Here is a 21,281-nt window from a genome sequence, read left to right as displayed (position 1 = left end):
AATTATTTAGATTTGTCAAATACTATGTCTTGTTAAAGCAAGGCAGTTCATGTTATGCCCAAATTTTTGTTATAATTTCTGTGCAAAACTCTATAATTAGATGAAACCCCAATCCTAAAATGTGTCCCTTTGTCCAAATTCAATTGGGGGAAGCCATTTGGATTTGTTGTTTTACATAAAAAATATTAGAATCTATTCCTAAATATCAGTTCATTTCTTAATTCACTGGTGGTGGTATATATGTACAAATTAATACTAAGAAATGTTTTTAAAGATTTTTGTGTTCCTGGGATATTTGCTTAAATAAAATGTCGAGGTAGAAAAATTAGTCTCCTTGTTGTTAGAACATTGTGTGAGTTTGCTTGAAACCTTGTATCTGTGCACTCATTATTTTTATTACTCTTTCAGCTGCACATGCAACGGATCAATCAGTGTCCTTATTTGGATGCAGCATTTGTGTGGCAGGACATAACTTGTCAGTAATTCAATGATGAGCCAAACGAATGTTTTTAAGCAGTTTAGGCAGTAAATATACCGTATTTAAAGAGTACATCTAAATACAAACATAGGTTATACTGTAAAACATTCAACAGCACCCCAGTAGCTAATCCATCAAAATGAAAAATAGCTATATGAAGTGAGCCACACTGTTTTAGAACTACAAAAGTCCCTTCAAGAGATCTGGTCTAAACCCAAAGATTAAGTATCCGGGTTCAAGTCTCCCAATAATCACCAGGATCAAAAATGAACTGAGATTTCTTGTTCATAAGTGTTTCTCTCTCTCTTTCTCTCTCTCTCTTTACTCAATCCCTCCACCCCACCCCAACCCAGCCCCTCAACACTCCTTTCCCAACAGCTGCAATGCATTCTCTATCTATAAGTTTGTCTCTATTTTGCTTGATAGTTAATTTTCTTCATTAAAGTTCATCTATGAGTGAGATCATACGGTACTTGTCTTTCTCTAAGTGGCTTATTTCACTTAGCATAATGCTCTCCAGGTCCATCCATGCTGTCTCAAGAGTAAGATCTCCAAGTAGTATTCCATGGTATAATTATACCACAGCTTTTCTATCCGCTCACCACTGATGGACACTTGGCTGCTTCCAAATCTTGGCTATTGCAAACACAGTAAACCCTCGATTTTGTGGGCCCCGTTTTAATGGACTCTGATTTAAGGGACTAAATTTCCGGTCCATATGTCATATGTGAACATTAACACCCTGTTAATTTTAAAATGCTTTTAACCAAGATTTGCTTATAATAAAAGGAATAGGTTATTTTTTGTAGTTAACTCACTGTTATTTTTAATATTTTAATTAAAATTTTAGTGAATAGGCCATATGTTGGAAAAACAACAACACTGTAGTAATTTTGCTGACATATTACATATCTACAACTATAGTCTACATATTTAAATCCAAGAGTCACCACTAGTAAACAATGTTCAGTGAATAATTAGCACGTGACCACACTGCATCACTTCAGGAATTGGTTCTGATGTCCTCTGGTGTGACTTTCTGCAGCAGCTTTCAGGCCTGATGTCCAGTGTTCCCACCTGCACTAAGCCATGCCCCACCCCCAGCAGTAGTGACTGGTGAATGCAGGCATTTGCTAGATCTATTCAGTGTAAGTTTAAAATCACAGTAATACACATAGAAAACTCTTCTGTGAAATTAAAGTTTTCATACATACTTAATTTAACTACACAGGTGTCTGCATAAGTAAAAATAAAATAATTTGTCAAAATTTTAACATAACATTCAAAATACCTACTTTATGACATAACAGACTTTCAGCTTTAAGAGACACCCACTTGCATTAGTCCATTATATTTAGGGTTTGCTGTAACCCTGTAATGAACATGAGTGTGGGAAGGTGGAGGAGGGTAGAGGGGGAATAAACAGTGATGGAAGGACTTGAGCTGGGATGGTGAACACATAATACTGTGTACAGATGATGTATTGTGGAATTGTGCACCTGAACCCAGTATAATTTTGTTAACCAGTGTCAATCCAAATAAATTCAATAAAAAGAAGAAAAAAAAGGAAATGAAGCTAAATTTTACCTAGTTTCTCTTGTTATTTTTCAAGTACATTATTGCTCCTAGTGGAGTGACTAATTTTTAGCAAAGCAATGGATCAACTAGAAAGTTCAGGAGAAACAGCTGTCAACAGTCTCAGGACAAAACAAATGCAACCTTGTGGACATAGTTTCGTTTCTGTTTATTTTTTTTCTTAGGAAACTGACTATTAAATGAGATAGTGCACCTAGACAAAAGCCTGCTTTGTAGTTCACCCTTGACAAACTATTATTTTTATCATCCTTAGCCATGAATTGCTCTTTTGTACATCAGAGATGTATGAATGATAATACTCATATGCCTAGATCTTCAATCTTGAAGGACAACAGCATTATCTATTTGTGAAATAATCTAAAGCACTGTAATGGGTGTCATTAAATCTTGTCTACCTGAGGCAATATAAATCATTCGGGTAAATGAACCAATTAAAAACCAATTACCAACATGGCCTGAAAAGGGAAGATTGAGGAATGGAAAGAAAGGTTGATGTGGCCTCCCTGAAGCTGGTAGGGAAGCTCTACCCCTGAGGTTTCGGGGAATGGATTTGACAAGATGGTTAGAGTGTGGCGGTTCTTCTCAGAGGCATTAACTCCTGCATTTCTTGCCAAAATGGATGCTTGCTGGCTAGATACAAAGATGAGCTGCATTGAGATAGGAAATGGTCAGATCCATGAGGGCTCTTCATTCAATGATTTTTTCATGCAGTTTGAAATTTATTTAGCACAGATCATTTTCCTCTGAAACTTGTCAGGATTTGGGTCTGAGGCAGGATTCTTCCAATCAGTAGAAGCCATAAAATCATGGGTCTGTTTTTGGAGTTATAAAATTTGGCTGAATCTGATGGGGAGTCTTAATGGAAGCTAAAATAACCAATTCAGTGACAATTTTATTAGATATGGTTGAGGGAAAGACTATCTAGGGGTGGTTTTTGTTTTATAATAGGCCACTCACTCATGGATTCAAATGGATTTTTCATTTTTCAGGCATATGTTGTCAATTTGCAATGACATAAAACACAACTTTGTACTTTCTTTTCCTGGTCCTCTGGTGATTTAAACCTATGGGTTAAGTGAATAGATACAACCTTCAGGATGTAGTACATCAATTTTTTTTTTTTTTTTTTTTTTTTTCAGTTTCTGATTTCACCAGCAATACTTTGCTTGTGGGAAACTATCAATAAATGCCTCCTAACTATAATTCTACTCTATCTTCCTCATTTATTCTTGCTCCATGGTACCCCAATGACTTCTCATTTCTGATGAATATAAAAGTAGAAATGAATATGAGCATAGATTGGTGATTTGGCCATCCTCACTCATGAATTAAGCAAATAGAAAGCTTTTGCATTGGCAAGGCCCACGATTCAAGGATTTGATAATGTAAAGGTATAAAGCATATTCTTATTTTATAAATACATGGGCTCCATTTCATAATCCACAAAGTTTAGATGTGTATTTCTAGTGATAATTTGTTAATAAGTCTGAGTTTTCAATAATGATGTATTTTTGTTTTGTTTTCTGGCATCCCTAGGTATTTAGATATAGGGCTGGAATAGCTGAATTGCTGAGTGTTAGTCAAATGCCATTCTATGCCAGAAATCTTTTGAAAGATGATTAGATATAAATTCAGGGTTAAGAGGAAAAGGTGGGGGGGGGCCTAATAGAAGCCTGTTTACTGCTTCTACATATCCTGTGAAATTATTCTTTTTTTATTTTATATTTTTTATTTTTTAAAAATGTTTTATTGATTTTTTACAGAGAGGGAGAGAGAAAGGGATAGAGAGTTAGAAACATCGATGAGAGAGAAGCATCGATCAGCTGCCTCCTGCACACCTCCTACTGGGGATGTGCCCGCAACCAAGGTACATGCCCTTGACCAGAATCGAACCTGGGACCTTTCAGTCTGCAGGCCAATGCTCTATCCACTAAGCCAAACTGGTTTCTGCCTGTGAATTTATTCTTGAATAATATATATTTTAAAGTGTGACTTAAATATTTTTAAAATGTCAGAGGTAATCCAATAAATATATTAAATCCAAGACAGTGGTCATATGTTCAACGGCATATTGGTTACAATATATGTGTGTTGTTGTTGTGTTGTTGTTTTTTTAAATAAGACCCTCTGATTCAATAATCTCTATTTTACAATATAATCCACATTTTCCTTCTCAACAATTTTATTAGCAGTTTTCATTTTATTCATTACTTTCTCCTTATTTAAATTTTTCTTCTTCATTCTTTTTAAAAGACATTTTAAAAATGAGCTCAATATATTAGCCTCCTCAGAGTAATAATTAATTCTTTCATTCCTTTCATTTATTAGTTTCCCTATTATCTCTTCTGTTTCTGTCTCCCCCTAATCTGTCTCCTCTCTAATATATCTTTTACACATTTTAAGTGTTTTCTTCTTATAATGTATTAAGTATTTTTTATTTCCTTATTTTTACTTGATTTGTTTTTATTTTCTTCTCTTTATCAAGATCTATACTACTTTGGACTGGGTGATGAAAGAAAATAATATGGTAGAACTATTATATTATAGTTTGGCTTATGTTTTCCTTATTTTTCACAATGCTTTAGACTTTTTTTATTATAAAAGAAGTTATTCAATTCTTTTTATTTTGTGATTGTTCTTACAGACCCTCAAGATGCCTTAGAAAAACAGTTTATCCTTTCTCTAACTGCAGAAGAGGGGCTCATTGAGATATAAAAAAGATATTAATTATAGTTTTATTTTTTTTATTTTTAAAAATGAATCTGCCCCCTCATCCCTATCTCAATATGCAACTTTATTCTTTACTTGTCAGGGCTTTAAATTAATCTTAGAAGATTTATTAAAAAAAAACAAAACACAAAAAAAGCCTTACTTAGAATGTCTAAACTCTGCGGATAGACCCGTTTCTCCTGGTAATTCTCCAAATGTCTCCACAAACATAACATCTACTCCATCAGCATTAGATCTTATATTTACACTCAAACTACAGCATGCATTGAATCCCTCCTCACAATCTCTCCCTCACTAGGAAAAGCCTCCCAAACTCTAAAAGATAACTATTAACATCCCATAGTTGTATTCATATTCTGCTACATTCAATTCTCACTAGACCTATCCTAATGAACACTTATTAAAATATATTTTATCGCCGAAACCGGTTTGGCTCAGTGGTAGAGCGTTGGTCTGCGGACTGAAAGGTCCCAGGTTCGATTCTGATCAAGGGCATGTACCTGAGTTGCGGGCACATCCCCAGTAGGGGGTGTGAGGCAGCTGGTCGATGTTTCTCTCTCATAGACGTTTCGAGCTTTCTATATCTCTCCCTTCCTCTCTGTAAAAAATCAACAAAATATATTTTAAAAAATATATTTTGTTGATTTTTTACAGAGAGGAAGGGAAAGGAATAGAGCACATGTGTCAAACACAAGGCCCGCGGGCCAAATCCGTCCCACCAGGCCTTGCAATGTGGCCCGCACCGCGCTGTCATCACTGCACTCCGCTGCGTTTCCATCACAATGACAGTTTATGACTGTTCAGTAAACCATTCGGCCCGCGATTTAGGCTGGATTTTAGATTTTGGCCCCTTCTCTGATTGAGTTCGACACCCCTAGAGTAGAGCGTTAGAAACATTGATGAGAGAGAAACATCAGTCAGCTGCCTCCTGCACACCCTCCACTGGGGATATGCCCACAACCAAGCTACATGCCCTTGACCGGAATCGAACCTGGGACCCTTGAGTTCGCAGGCCAATGCTCCATCCACTGAGCCAAACAGTTTAGGACGTGACAGTTTTTTAATAAAGGAAAAAAAGTCATGCCATAGCTCAAAGCCCACTGATAGTTTCCCTTCCATTGGGAATAAAATCCTAACTCCTTACATAGACATAAAGGGACTACCTGAATTAGCCCATGCCTGTGTTTTACTGCTTCTTCTAGTCCATTCTCTTCTCCATTTATTTATTTGAGCAACTAGTATTCTCACCATTGCCCAAATCTACTTTTTTATTTTTTTACAGGTTTTGTTTTTTGTTGTGTTTTTAATGTCAAATATACTTAAAGCATAAACATATAAAATTGTTTTTAAAATAAAAAAGGGAAAAGATGAATACATTTAAAAAGTTAACACTAGTAAATTAATATAAGATTATATATTTTCTTCTTTTTATTGTTCTGTCTCCTAAATGTAGGTTGTTGTTTTTGTTTTGTTTTGTTTTTGTTTTTATTTATACTTCAGGTACTGTGTTCTTACCATTCCCTAGCAGAAATCTTCCTTCTCTGGGTCTTTATGCCTTTCTCTTTCTTCACTCAACTCCCTGGTCAAATGCCACCTTTTCAGAGTCTTTGCATGAGCAGCTTATTCAAAACTGATCCCTCTTCGATTTCCTTTAGCTTCCACTATTTTCTTCAAAGCACTTAATCTGACATGCTATATTCATTTTTGTTTGTTTATTTCCATGTAGAACATAAATTCATGAGGGCAGATATAGATTGTTGGGTTCACTGCTTTTCTTCAGTACTAGAACTGTGCCTGAAATACTAAGCAATTTAGTAAACACTTGCTGAATAAAAATCAGTTTTTTAATTGTCTTGTCAACCTTACGATATATACAAGATATATGATACTAAAGCCAGTTTACATAATGAGGAGGCTGAGTGAGAAAGGCAATTAATATGGTGGAAATAATGTATTTATATTATTTAATGTTCCTTTATAATGGCTTAAATTGGAGATTTCTTTTAGACTTTAACACCAAGAGAAAAATGCCTGTTTGCAGAATATAATGAAAGTACTTTTTTAAATGTTCATGTTTCCTTAGTGAGGTTTTCACTTAAATCATTGCATTTTGTTATCGCTGCTAATAATGACCTATATGCTTTGCTTATGTGATTTCACAGTTTTATTTATGTGGAGAAGGGAAAAAAATTCCCATTTTTCTTCTCTGGTTCTTTTTAGCTGGCTCAGTAATCACATAAACAGGATGCAGATCAACAAGAGAAAATGGAATTTAATATTGTGCACAAAGGAGCCCCACATACAAGGGAGGTTCAGAAACAGAAAGGGGAATTGAGGTATATAAAGCATCCTTAGCCAGGGGTGAGATAAGGTGCCTGGGAGGGCTTCAAAAGATCATGGCAGTTACTATTACAACATGTGTTTTTTTGTTTTTTTTAACTGTACTGCTCTTCTTTTATTATTTTTATTGAATTTATTGGGGTGACCTTGGTTAATACATTTATGTAATTTTCAGCTGTACAAATTTATATAAACTGTATTGACTATATTTCCTATTCTATACTTTACTTTCTATGACTCGGTTGTAACTATAATCTGTAATTCCCAGTTTTTCCCCTTTTTTTGCCCAGTCCTCTAATCCCGTTATTCTCTGGACAGGTGGGTTCTGAAAATAGAGGGGGGAATCCTTTGCAAATTATATAATTGACTAACCATTTCAAATGAATACAAAATAATATAAAATATAAACTAATTAAAAAAATAATTTCCACTTTATACATAAAAAGATCATTGCAAGATGTTAGGAAGAAGTTTGCCTTGTTCTATAGATAGGTGAAAAAAAGATAATCTCTTATGGGCAAGGCCTCTAATTCAAATTCTTCTAAGCAGTTAAATGGGGAGGCAAAGTTTCTCTTGAGCCTGAAACTATAATTGCTTTTAGCTCAGAATAATCTGCCTACCACTGAGGTACACCTTGAGATGACTCATTCTGGGCTCCACACATACTTTACCCACCAAAATGTCTTGTTTGATTTTGCTTATAGTCCGATTGTGCTTTATTTTAAGGTTTAAAATTCAAGTGAATAATTCTGACAAAGTGGATAAACTTCAGGCCAGCTAGCTAAGAAGGTATAAACTGTAAGATATATATTTGTTACAGTTTTAGGTGAAAGGGTTAGCAAAGTAAAGTAAGAGGAAATAATTTAGAGCAGTTCCCCAGAAGTTTTACAGATTTATCAGAGAAAGAAGAGCTCATAGGAAAAAAAAAATAGTAAATGGAGTTGTACAGATTATTAATTCTGTTAAAAGGCTGATATATTCAGCTCATTTAAAAAATCTTCCTTTAACAAGAAAAATGAAGACAGTAATGTGGACAATTAGCTGCTGACATGCCCACTACATATCTAGGTAATGATCAAACTCATGGTGTGGGTGGCTCCAGCAACCCGGCCTCAAGAAGGAGAATGCACTCTGTGGCAGGAGGCATGGAGTCTGGGCTTTATCAACTATTTGATAAACAGGGAATGCAGGTAAAATATTATTTTTTTAAAAATCCTATATTTATTTTTCACTTATAGCACACTAGTGTGCTTTAAATTTATGATGAAGTATTTTAACACTTATAAACAATAGGAAATAATGTTTATGAATGTCGGTTTTTAAAAAAGGAAGTGAAGCATATAGAATCAGCAATAGAAATACACTTTTAGAATTTTTTTAGTTTTTTTTAAAAAAACTTTTCTTTTTAAAAAGTGATTTTCTTGATATTATCAAGAGTAAAATGAATCCATATGCACATTTAATTACCATACTGTCTGATATGATGTTTTGTTGTTACATCACATTATGCCACACTATACCCTATATCTTATTATACTATACTAGAGGCCCTGTGCACAAAATTTGTATACTTGGAGTGGGGGTGGGGATCCTTGAGCCCGGCCTGTACCCTCTCGCAGTCTTGGAGCCCTCTGGGGATGTCTGACTGACGGCTTAGGCCCACTCTCTGTGGGGACCAGGGCCTAAGCCAGTAGTTATACATCCTTAATGCTGCCATGGAAGTGGAAGAGGCACCTGCCATCACTGCTGAGCTCACCAGTCATGATCCTGGCTTCTGGCTGAGGGGTGCTCTTCTTGTGGGAGCGCACTGACCACCAGGGGTCAACTCCTGTGTTGAGTGGGATCAGGCTGAAACCAGCTCTCCAACATCCCCAGAGGAATCCTGGATTGTGAGAGGGTGCAGGCCACGCCAAGGGACCCCACTGGTGCATGATTGGGGCTGAGGAAGGACATGTGAGGTTGGTCAGCTGGGGAGGGACCATGTAAGGACTACAGGGCATGTCTGGACCATCTCACTCAGTACCAATCCTCTGGACCTCAGCAGCAAGCTAACCTACCTGTTGGAGCATCTGACCCCTGGTGGTCAGTGCATGTCATAGTGAGCAGTTGAGTGGCATTAGCATATCAATAGCATAACTGAGGACCAGACAACTGGACACTTAGCATATTAGGCTTTTATCATGTAGGATTGAATTGTGTTGCATATATTTGTTTATTTGTTTTTACTTATAGTTCATAGAAGAATGTATATGCTATGAAGCCAGAGGTTGGTCCTTTGTTATGGTTAAGTGTCTGGGATATAATAGGTCCTTAGTAAATATTTATCAATTAATGATTTATACTTTACAGCTTAATGAATTTCTTGCAATAATTACTTAATTACTAAATGTTGCATGATTCTCTATACGTGTCCCATTTCTTCATATCTTGCAAGCAAAAGCACCAAAATTTTTTTAGTGGTTCTTGTATACAGAGTAGCCTTAGAAGATAGAGATAATGCTTCCTTCTGGAGAAAATGGCCTCTTTGTTTACTATCCAAAAGCTGTAATGTTTCTCTTCAGGATAAAGATCAGGCAAGTTTATTTATTGCTCATTTTAAATCAGGCTTACTAAATTCAGGATATCTTTATTGTAACCCGCTACATGTACAGGCATCCACTGGCCTCACTGTATGGCCCTATGGAAATTTGGGTTTTGAAAACCAGAATAAGAAAATATAATACTCTAGCTATTTATATTGCTGTATGTAATAAATTAATCCTTGTCTCTGACCAAGGTGTCCTTTTTTCTTGTTAGCACCTATGAAATTGTGGCCGGATAACTTGTTCCTTACAAGTAGAGAGAAAACTCAGACTCTTCAGTTTTCAATTCCATTTTCAGATAATTTTTAAAAATAGCATTGTATTTGATGGACAGAGACAAAGAGTAAATAACAACCAATTGTATCAATTTCAACTTTGAAAATTAAACAAAAACCCTAGGCTCAGGTGGAAATATAAATTCATAGGTTGTCTTGCCATATAAATTAATAATTAAAAAAAACAGAAAAATAAGAAAGACCATTAAAAACACTCATTTGAAAGTTGGATGAATATTTAAAAAACAATAAATATTTGTATTTTTATTTTATTATAATATATCACTTTGAGAAAGATAAGCATTAGTATCTAGGAAAATTTTCACTTTTTCTATTTATATTAATTTTTATTTATTCAACAAATATTAAACATCAACTGTATTCCTTGCACTATGCTTGATACTATGTAGTATGGAACACAATGTATTAAGTTCCTACTCACACCCTGTAGTAGAATGGGGAACACATTTAAAAACTCAAAATAAGGAAAATTAAGGCAGTCAAAAATTTCTGAGGTGGCAAATAATGAGTTACTCATTTAAGTATTAAGTAAAGTGGCCTGAGGATTCTTTAACCTCACAGAGAAAATGAAAACAAAATGTTAGGTGAGATAAAGTGACCCAGCCATGCAAAACTCCAGGTGGCTATGTGAAAAGGCCCTGGGGTGGAAAGGAGCTTGATCTGTTTGGAGACTGAAAAAAGGGTCTCATTGTAAGGTAATAACCAAGAAGTGGAGTAGCTTTAGATGAGATGGGAGTAACAGGAGAAGATGCAACAATCCACTTCTCTACAGTTCAATTTTGGGATCTTGATATCTGGTAGATAATTAGACATACTAAACTAAATTCCAACAGCCTATGGAGCTGAACATATGGCATTGTGACAAAGGAGTGCGATTACCTGGAGAAGGGGAAGAAGTGGTAGACTGAGATGAAGGCTATGAAACTCTCATTATGTAATGGTAAATAAAGGAAAATTAGATAGCAGTGGGAAAGAAAAGAATGCATTTCAGAAGTGAGAAGAGACCTGAAATAACAGTAAAACAGAACTCCAGAAAGCACGGTGTTCAAGGAGAAGGGTGTGAAGGGTGTGACTCTCAGTTCAAATAGTGAGGAAGACAAAGAGGTGCTTCTGGCAAGTATGCTGCTAGATTGGCTTGCCCAGCGTCCAGTGTATCCTTCTGTTTAATATAATAGAAACTGTCACAATAAATGTGCTGTTTCTCAGGATTCCATGCAGGTTCGTTTGGGGATGTGATTTTAATTTTACAAATTACTAGAGGCCCAGTGCACGAATTTGTGCACGGGTGGGGCTCCTTTGAGGTGACTTGCAGGGATGGGGTCTCAACTTGTGTCCCCAGGCTCACAGCCCTGCAGCCCCACCTGGCACACCCCTTGGCTTGATACTCCCCCCCCCCCACCTGCTCCACCAACCTGCCTATGGGACGATCGATTGGGGCCTGTTCCCAGGTTCCCACCCCTGCTCCCTCAGCACTTGGGAGCCAGGTAGCAGCCCCACCCTCCAACGCTGTCATTGGTGACCCTCTGTGGGGTGATGAGTGGGACGACTGGCCCCCACTCGCACCTGCCTTGGCCTGGTACCACCAGCTCACCTGCTCCACCATCTCACCATGGTCCCACCCACTCTCGTCAGGGCCAATCAGGGCCAGCAGTGCCCCATTGTTGTGTGATGCTAGCACCACCATGTTCCACACTGCCCCCTGGTGGTCAGCACATGTCATAGTGAGTGGTTGAACTCCCGGCCAAATGACTGCCCAAGGGGACAACTTACATGTTAGGCTTTTATTATATAGGATGTACTTTCACATTGATGTGGACTTTAAATGTAAATTTTTTTTTTATCTCGTACAAATGCAACAAATGTAGCATATAATTCTGGAGGCTAAAATTATGACAGTCATTTCCTAATGAATTCATCAAACACATCTAAAGTATTGTCCTAGTAAAAAACAAACTAGGGACAGCTTTCTGTTTCATAGGTTGCATTTACTCCAGTAATACCTTCAAAATAGTAGCTGGTAGAGAAGATTCCTGACACCTCAACCTCTAGATTGTGTCACAGGTAATAATTTCTTGATCTGCTCAGTTTGTGGTGTTTTTCAAGTGATAACCCCTACGGATCTAGCCCAGACTCTTCTATTCTGACACTTTCACCAACTTTTTGTTAAGTCCTAAATTTTTCAAAATCCCTGATGAGTTAAAAAAAATAGGTTGTTTTCTGATTTTTGCAACTCAACTCCGACTGATATACTATTTGATGTATTAGAGGCAAGAGACTTTAAAAAAGAGAACCAGTAGAGTCTGAAATGTGTCATCTGACCCAATTGAATTTGAAGGCATGAGGATCTGGTTAATTAAGAGTATATTATACAGGTAGTCTTTGTTGGATAGAGAGCAAAGGAGTTTTTTAAGAAGATGTGTTTGGCTGGAATAAAATGCCTGTTAAAGACATGACTAAGGCAGACCATCTGATAACTGCCACATCATAGAATGATGTACATATTTTTTGATATCCTGACTGTGCTTAACTGTATTTGAGAGCTATAGGAAGAAGATGACAAACTCAAGGCTCTACATTCTCACCTCAATGCAGCATCAGAGGAAAAGAACCTTTCATCTCTATCCAAATTTATGCACAAAACCTGATTCTGTAAATCAGATACTCTACAACATAGATTGAATTACAGCCACATTTTTATGTGAATTTTAGGGCATCAATTTGAAAAAAAATAAGGCTCTCAGAAATGCAATAGTGATAGTTGGAAATATCTAATGACTGAGTATTCCAACCCCAAACTGCACTTTGCTTGGGGCCCTAAAATAGCTTCACCAAGAGTTATTGCTACTTATTCATTTCTTCCCCACTCCTATGCACCCCAACCTTCTAGCCAAAGAAAGATCTCAGCCTACCCAAAGGATCCAATTATCAAGTGAAACCAGGAATAGAAAACTTACATGTCCAAAGAATTCAAATATGAGCGAATTTGTACTAGCAAAAACCTGGATAATATGTATGTGATTCTTTAGTGATAGATACACCATGAAAAAATAATAAATTCTTAGAAAAGGCAAATTTTATCAAAAAGAGACATGTACCAAAGATTCTGGAATCGGTGTGCTAGCTCAATCTAGTAATTAATAGTGATTCCTTGGTTAACTATAAGTAGCATTCAACTATGGTCTTCACTTAATGACACTGGCACACCTTGATATTGATTAATCAATGAAGATCTTTGCTGGTGGGTAGTGAATCATGAGGCCTCTAAAGTTAAAATAGGTGAAAAGCACTAAGGTGCTATTTGGTCTTTTAGTGAATATAACTTCAGCCTTGGTGAATAAAACCTTCAGTCACGTTTCATGAAAGAGAGTTACCTTCCCCAAGCAATTCCCAGAACTGCATTAGTGGGGAAATGGTTTTCATTGGAGGAAGATCCCACAATGATATGTATATTTGTACAAACATATAGTATAAATCTTTCTCTGCTCGCAGCTATGGGAAAAGGAAAATACCCAGACCTTTCAAAAGCAGGGGACAGTAGCTCTGAACTAGCACTACAGAGACAAAGAACATCGCTGGTTGGGGTTTATAAGGTCAGATGAGCAATGGAGTTTTGGTCTATGTGTATCTCACAGTTGCCTTCGTGGGTGTGTAACACCACCCTGGGTGTACGATTGAAGCAGTATAACTATAAATTTGCAGAAGCCCCATTCTGACTCCTCCACCCAGTCAGAACCATCAATGTAGAAAGAAGAAGTTGCTTCAATCATGCCAAAATAGTAAACCAAAAATAACAGCATCCTTGGGTAAAATAGAGATATTAGTCCTGCCCTGAAAAACTTGGAAAATACAAGGCTGGTTATTCATATTATCTTATTTAATTCATCTGGATGGATCATAGTGAGTAATAGTAACACGCTGTAAGTTTAATCAGATGGTAATTGAAAATATAGCTGCTGTTTCAGATGTGGATTCTTTAGTGGAGAAAATCAATATTGCCCTTTGCCCCAGTGTGCATCTAGTAATTTGACAGATAATGTATTTTCCTTTCTATCAATGAGCGAAGAACATCAGAAGCAGTTTGAATTTATATAATTGAGACTGAAGTGCATCTTCCCTGGTTTACTATGGGGTTATGCCTGCTCTTCGGCTCTCTTTTTCATGTTAGCACATAGCACCATGACTTTCTCACCTTTCCACAAGGCATTATGCTGCTCTGTTTCTATGGAAATTCTACAGGCTCCAGAGAGATACCACCTGGCAGAAACCTTCATCAATGAGGAAGAATAAGAGTAGCAGAAATATGCAAGAGTATGTACAATATTTTTTCTTAAATTTTTTTTTATAAAAGATGCTGATGCTCTATAGTAAAATACTACCAATGTATGGTAGGGTGTATAATAAAAGTAAATACAATACAAGAGTAGCAAAAATAGTAGGGGTTATTGTATGTGTCTTACATTACTATCAAAATACTTCAAGTTAAATTGTAATACATTAAGAATATACATATTTTTTCCTGAAATCTAAGAGGAATAAAAGAGACTTATTATTGAAAAACCAAATAGATGATCAATAGAATACTAAAATATGCCCAATTAATACAAAAGGAAAGAGGAAAAGAGAATAAAAAGATAAGGAAAAAGAACAAGATGGAAGCAATGATTGTCAGCTATAAAAAGAGAAACAGACAAACCCAAAATCATAGTTGGAGAACTTACCACTTTATTCTCTGTAATTGATAGGATGTGTAGGAGGAAAATGTTAATAAGTGTATAAAAGATTTGAACAAATTTATTACAAACTTGACCAAATGATATTTAGAGAATACTACACACAATGCTTTCAAAATAAATATTTTTTATTCAAGTGTAAGCAGAATAATCTCCAAAGTATACCATTTGCCCATGTGCTGGCAATGAAAAACGTTTCAAGAAAATTTAAAAAGCTGAAATCAGAAACAAAAGAAGGCTAAAGAAATAAGTGTCACTACTTAGCCTTTGTCATTTTGTCACCCTGTTGATATCAGTGGGTTAATCTCAATTATTCTTTTTCCTCATCAGTATTTCTCATATAAAGAAAGCAATAAACTATGCATTTCTTAGATACATGTTCTCTGACTACCATGAAATTAAGTTATAAATCAATAACATTTATATATCTGAAGGTCTCTGAATATTTATAAAATAAGATGTACATATCTGAATATTAAATTGATTTTTAAAAATCATTCAGAAAATTCTAATATTTGATATAAATAAAAATAAAGAACAACATTAAAATTCATGGTATGTAGTTAAAGCAGTGGCAAAAGAAAACTTTAAATACATATATTGAAAAGAATAAAGGTTTGAAATCAATTATCTAATATTCCAGCTCAAAAAAAAAAAACACACCTGTAAAATAACATAAAACTTTATTTCAAGGTAGGAGAAAGGAAATAACAGAAGAAATCAATGAAATGGAAAGCATGATAACAGTAGAGAAACTTGGTGAAACTGAAAGTTTATTCTTTGAAAAGACTTCTAAAACAATTGATAAAGCTTGATTCAGCCTATTATCCTGATAAGGAAACAACTTAGAGGGCCTCCGGTGAGTAGTATGGGTGCTGAGAAAGAGGCTGTCCACCTCAGAGTCACTGTCACCAGAGAACTGAGAAAGGCACTCTCAATACTGGTGATTGTTGAAGTCTATTCACATAGAATGCCTAGCACATTGGATGGGATCATAATGAATGAGTGTAGTTATCATATTATGCAAGAATAGAGTTGATATTTAAATGGCACCAAGCCTCAAGAAATTATGGCCAAAGATCCAGTGGATTAAGTGGAAGCCATGCTGATATTCTACCAGGACCAAACTGAAATTACAAATAAAATATACAAAAATCATCTTGCCAAAACCGGTTTGGTTCAGCGGTAGAGCATCAATCTGTGGACTGAAAGGTCCCAGGTTCGATTCCGGTCAAGGGCATATACATTGGTTGCGGGCAGATCCCCGATAGGGGGTGTGCAGGAGGTAGCTGGTTGATGTTTCTCTCTCATTGATGTTTCTAGATCTCTATCTCTCTCCTTTCCTCTCTGTAAGAAAATCAATAAAATATATTTTTTAAAAAAAGAAAAGAAAAATCATCCTAATAACCAACTGAAGACTAGCTCGAGTGAGCCCTTATAACCAAGGACGTAAAGACAAGAACACATAAAGACTGTTACGAAGTGCAGAGGCACAGGAGGCCTGAATGGGCTCCCACAGGCAATAACTGAAGTTCAGGAGTGATATCTCTGCTGTGGGAGCCTGCCCCTGAGAAATCTGAGGTCTAAATCCCAAACCAGACTTCCTATCCCAGAGCACCAGAACCAGGAAAGATGCCTACATAACATCTGGCTATAAAAAGCAGTGAGGTTTCCATCTGCCATGAAGAGATAGATGGGAATGCAGGCACCCTATAAGAGTGCAAATGCACAAAATGTCATGTGCAGCCATGCACCTTGGGCTATGGCAGAAGGAGGACAGATTGGACTAGAGCTGTGTGAGGAGAATCTGGGGTTGTTGGCTCTGAGGAAAGCTGAGAGGACAGTCATCTGGATCCCTGTGATGAGTCATTCCCCCATACTACAGAGAACATCTTTTTCAGGCAGAATTTTATTATCCAGGCAGCTTTAGCCTGGGGGAAACAATTGCCCCATCATAACAAACCTTTCCGCCTCATCCTGTGGAGTCTACAGCCTGAGGATCATTACGTGACTGAGACTAACAATCAGCCTGAACGTGGTTCTCTGGGTCCATTGGGTTTTTGCCGGACATGGAATCTTAGGGTGTTTTCAGTTTTTGCTTGTTCTGCTTCTGTGCCTGGGTCTAGAAAAAGAAGACCTTGGTGCACAACTTGGTCCTTTCCACATTGATCCAGACCTAGCAGAGGGGGTTGCAAACTGTGGCTCACTGATAGCTCCAAAGAGAGTACTAATGGCTAGTGACAAACTGTCTGATATTGGCCTACATTAGGTATCCTCTGGCAAGAGCCTCCCCCAAAATAAATCCATGGCCAGCTTCAGACAGCAATAAAGCAGGATCCAAAAAACCTCACGAGCAGAATATCTACAAGGAGATATTGGCAGGCTCCAAACCCTGCTTGGGTGAATTGTGCTTCATCTGATGAACACCTACACAGCATCCTGGAATTTGTGTTTTGGGTTGAGACTCACTGTCAGCCCACGCGTGAGCAGGCACATAGCAATGAAGACTCCATTACATTAGGAGGGCCCACACAATGCACACAAGGAACATTATTAGAGCACAAAGTTCTGCTGATCAGGGAGACTGCACCACTGGGTCCCATGGACCACCTGCTGCCTAAGTACACTCTACTAAGACAGAGTCATAGCAGATCTAGGAAATACATAGAATCACACACAAACAGGCAGCCAAAATGGGGAGGCAAAGAAACAAACCAAAATTTAAAAACAACAACAACAAGTGAATTCTTCAGAAGAAGAGCTAAATAAGTAAGCAATTTATTAGACTTGAGTACAGAGTAATGATCATAAAGATGCTCAACAGCATGAAAAAAAGATATATAAACTATGATATATAAAAAGATATATAAAAAAGATATATGTTTATAAATCTTTTATATATAAAAGATATATATCTTTTATATATATCTTTTATATATAAAAGATATCTTTTATATATAAAAGATATCTTTTATATATAAAAGATATATAAACTATGAAAGACAATCAGTTGGAAATAAAGAATGATATAGCAGAAATAAAGAACACATTGAAGAAATAAACAGCAGATTGGAGAAAGATAAGTTTTGAATCAGAAAATTAGAAGACGGGTAAAAAAAAAATCACTTAATCAGAGTACCAAAAAGAAAAACAAACAACAACAACAACAGAAAACAAAACAACACCCAGGAGGACAGTTTAAGGGAGCTATGTGACAACATAGAACATAACAATATCCACATCATAGGAGATACAGAAGAAGGAAGTGAGCAAGGGATAGAGAACATATTTGAAGAAATAAAGGCAGAAAATTTCCATAACCTTGTGAAGAAAATGGTCACACAAGTTCAGAGAGAACAATGAGTCCCAAGCAAGAAGAATCCAAAGACACCCACACCCAAACACATCACAGTTAAAATGGCAATAATTAAAGACTAAGAGAGAATCTTAGAGCAGAAAAAATAAAACAATGTGTTACCTACAAAGGACCTGCCATAAAGTGGTTAGCTGATTTGTCAATAGAAACTCTACAGAAGGAAATTGTATGAAGTATTCAAGATAATGAAAAGCAAGGATCTGGAACCAAGACTTCTCTAAATAGATGGTGAAATAAAGAGCTTCCTAGACAAAACAAACAAAAATCTAAAGGTTATTATCACCAAATAAGCTTTGTAAGAAATGTTAAAAGGACTCCTGTAACAATAATAATAAGAGAGAGAGAAATCATAGGCATAAAGACTAAAATAACAATAAATAAATAAATAACCATAAATATAGCCTTAATGTAAATGGATTAAATGCTCAATAAAAAGACATAGGGTAGCCCAGCTGGTGTGGCTCTGTGGTTGAGCATTGACCTATAAACCAGGAGGTCACGGTTCAATTCTAGGGCATATGCCCTGGTTGTGGGCTCAATCCCTAGTGAGAGGTGTGCAGGAGGCAGACAAATTATGGTTCTCTCTCACTACTGATGTCTCTCTCTCACTCTCCTTTCCTCTCTGAAATCAATAACATATATTTAAAAAAGAAATGGGTTATCTGAATGGCTAGAAAACATGAACCATATATCTGCTGTCTACAAGAGACTTATCTCAGAACAAAAGATTCACAGAGTATAAAAGTGAAGAGATAGGAAAAGAAATTTCCATGCAAATGAAAACAAAAATATAACAGCTAGTGTAGCAATATTTACATCTGACAAAATATATCTCAAAATGAAGGCCATAAAAAGAGACAATGAAAGTCACTAAACAATACTCATAACCTTGTGAAGAAGAGGATATAACTCTGGTAAACATATATGCACCCAATATAAGGTCACTTAAATATACATTAAAATAAAACAAAAACAAAACAAAAACTTTATGGAGGACTTTAAGGGAGAGATTGACAGCAGGACAGTTATTGAAGGATATTTAACACCCCTCGGACTTCAGTAGAACTTCTAGACAACAATGAAACAGTAACCCTAAATGACATACTAAATCAGATATTATTAATTGACAATTACAAAATATTTCACTACAAAGCTGCAGAACATATATCCTTCTCAGGATTTTCTGGGACAACTTGAAGCATACAAACATTTGCATTATGGGGTTGCCAGAAGAAGAGAGAGAGAGAACAAGATATTGAAAACCCATTTGGAAAAATAATGACAGAAATCTTCCTTTTCTTGTGAAAGATATAGATGTACAAGTCCAGGAAGCAGAGGCCAAAACAAGAGGAACCCAAAGAGACCCACACCAAGACACATATAATTAAAATGCCAAGGTCTAATGATAAAGGGAAAATTAAAAGCAGCAAGAGAAAAGCAGTTAGTTACCTATGAGGGAGTGTACATACAGATGTGAGCTGTTTACTTAACAGAAATTTTTCAGGCCAGAAGGGAGTGGCAATGAATATGCAAAGTGATGAAAAGCAAGGATCTACAACCAAGATTACTCTACCCAGCAAAGCTCTCACTTAGAATTGAAGTTCACATAAAGAGGTTCACAGATAAGAAAAAGCTAAAGGAGTTCATCACCACCAAACCAGTATTAAATGAAAGGTTGAAGGGTATTCTTTGAGGAAAAAAAAAACAAAAAACAATAAAATGGCAATAAATACATATATATCAACATTTGAATGTAAAAAAATAAATAAATAAATGAACAAGGAATCTAATGCACAAAATAATTTGAGAATAAATGGAACCAGAGGCATAGAAACATGGAACAGACAAGTCTCAGATGGAAAGGAAGGGTGGGAGGATTAACCAAATTAACCAAAGAACTTGTATGCATATATGTATAACCCCTGGAATCAGACAATAGTGCAGTGAAGGCATGGGGAGAAGAAGGGAATAGGGTAGAAGGGGCCAATGGTAGAACAAAAGGGATCATCTGTAATACTTAAAAATAAAAGATGAATTTAAAAAAGAAAAATATTGATAAAGCTCTAAAAAGAGGGATATTATAGTCTGTACAAAATAAACAAATAATAAAGATAAATGATAAATGGGTTTGTGCCTATATTCCATGTGTCCATTTATATAAGTTGAATAATGTGCAAAATGAATCTGTGGTAATGAAGTCAGAATATTCATTGCCTCTTATTGGGGAATTAACTAGAAAAAAAAGCAGGAGAAAAGAATGGAATGTGCTAGAAAAGATCTACATCTGGATTTGAGTGGTTACATGGTTTATTTACATAAAATTTATATTAAGTGTGTACTGAATATTATAGTGCTCTAAGTGCTTTACTGTATGTGTTTTACATAAAATCATATATTTATAGGTCCTTAAAATAATGGTTGGATCTTATACCAAGTTTCTTTAATGAGTTCCTACACTTTTTCTAACTATGTACTTATTTATACAGGTTCAGTGAGATTCTATGCTTCTTTCTGAAAACAAAAAAGAAAAAAAAATTAAAAATGTGCCACCATACAATGACAAAGGTCTTGTTTAATTAGATGTGATAATCTCTCTATAAGAAATTAGAATTATGCCTCAGGTGTTCAAATTGAGCCTATAGAGCCCAGGAAAAGAGCCCAGTCTTGTTTTGTGACACATATAATCCCATATTCACAGGTAGTCAAGAATATAATTTTCCTTTTTTTTTTAATGCTCACTCAAGGATATGCTTATTGATTTTATCTTATTTTTTAAAATATTTGTTGTTTAGAGTAATACAGATGTTCCCTCCTTTTTTCCCCCATTACCCTCCTCCACCCAAATCCCACCCCATTACAGGTGTGCACCACCCTATTGTCTATGCCTATGAGTAAAGCATGTATACATATGTTATTTGGTTAATCTCTTCCCACCTTCTCTCCCCCTATTCCTTTGAGGTTCATCAGTCTGTTCCACATTTCCCTGCATCTGGTTCTCTTTTAATCATCAGGGTGTTTTTTGTGTATTTGTTTGTTTGTTTGTTTATTTATTTATTTATTTATTTAAAATCCTAATTTTAGCCGAAACTGGTTTGGCTCAATGGATAGAGTGTCGGCCTGTGGACTGAAAGGTCCCGGGTTCGATTTCGGTCA

This window comes from Pipistrellus kuhlii, unplaced genomic scaffold (assembly GCF_014108245.1).
Source record: "Pipistrellus kuhlii isolate mPipKuh1 unplaced genomic scaffold, mPipKuh1.p scaffold_m20_p_10, whole genome shotgun sequence".
NCBI lineage: Eukaryota > Metazoa > Chordata > Mammalia > Chiroptera > Vespertilionidae > Pipistrellus > Pipistrellus kuhlii.
This window is presented reverse-complemented; position numbering follows the sequence as displayed.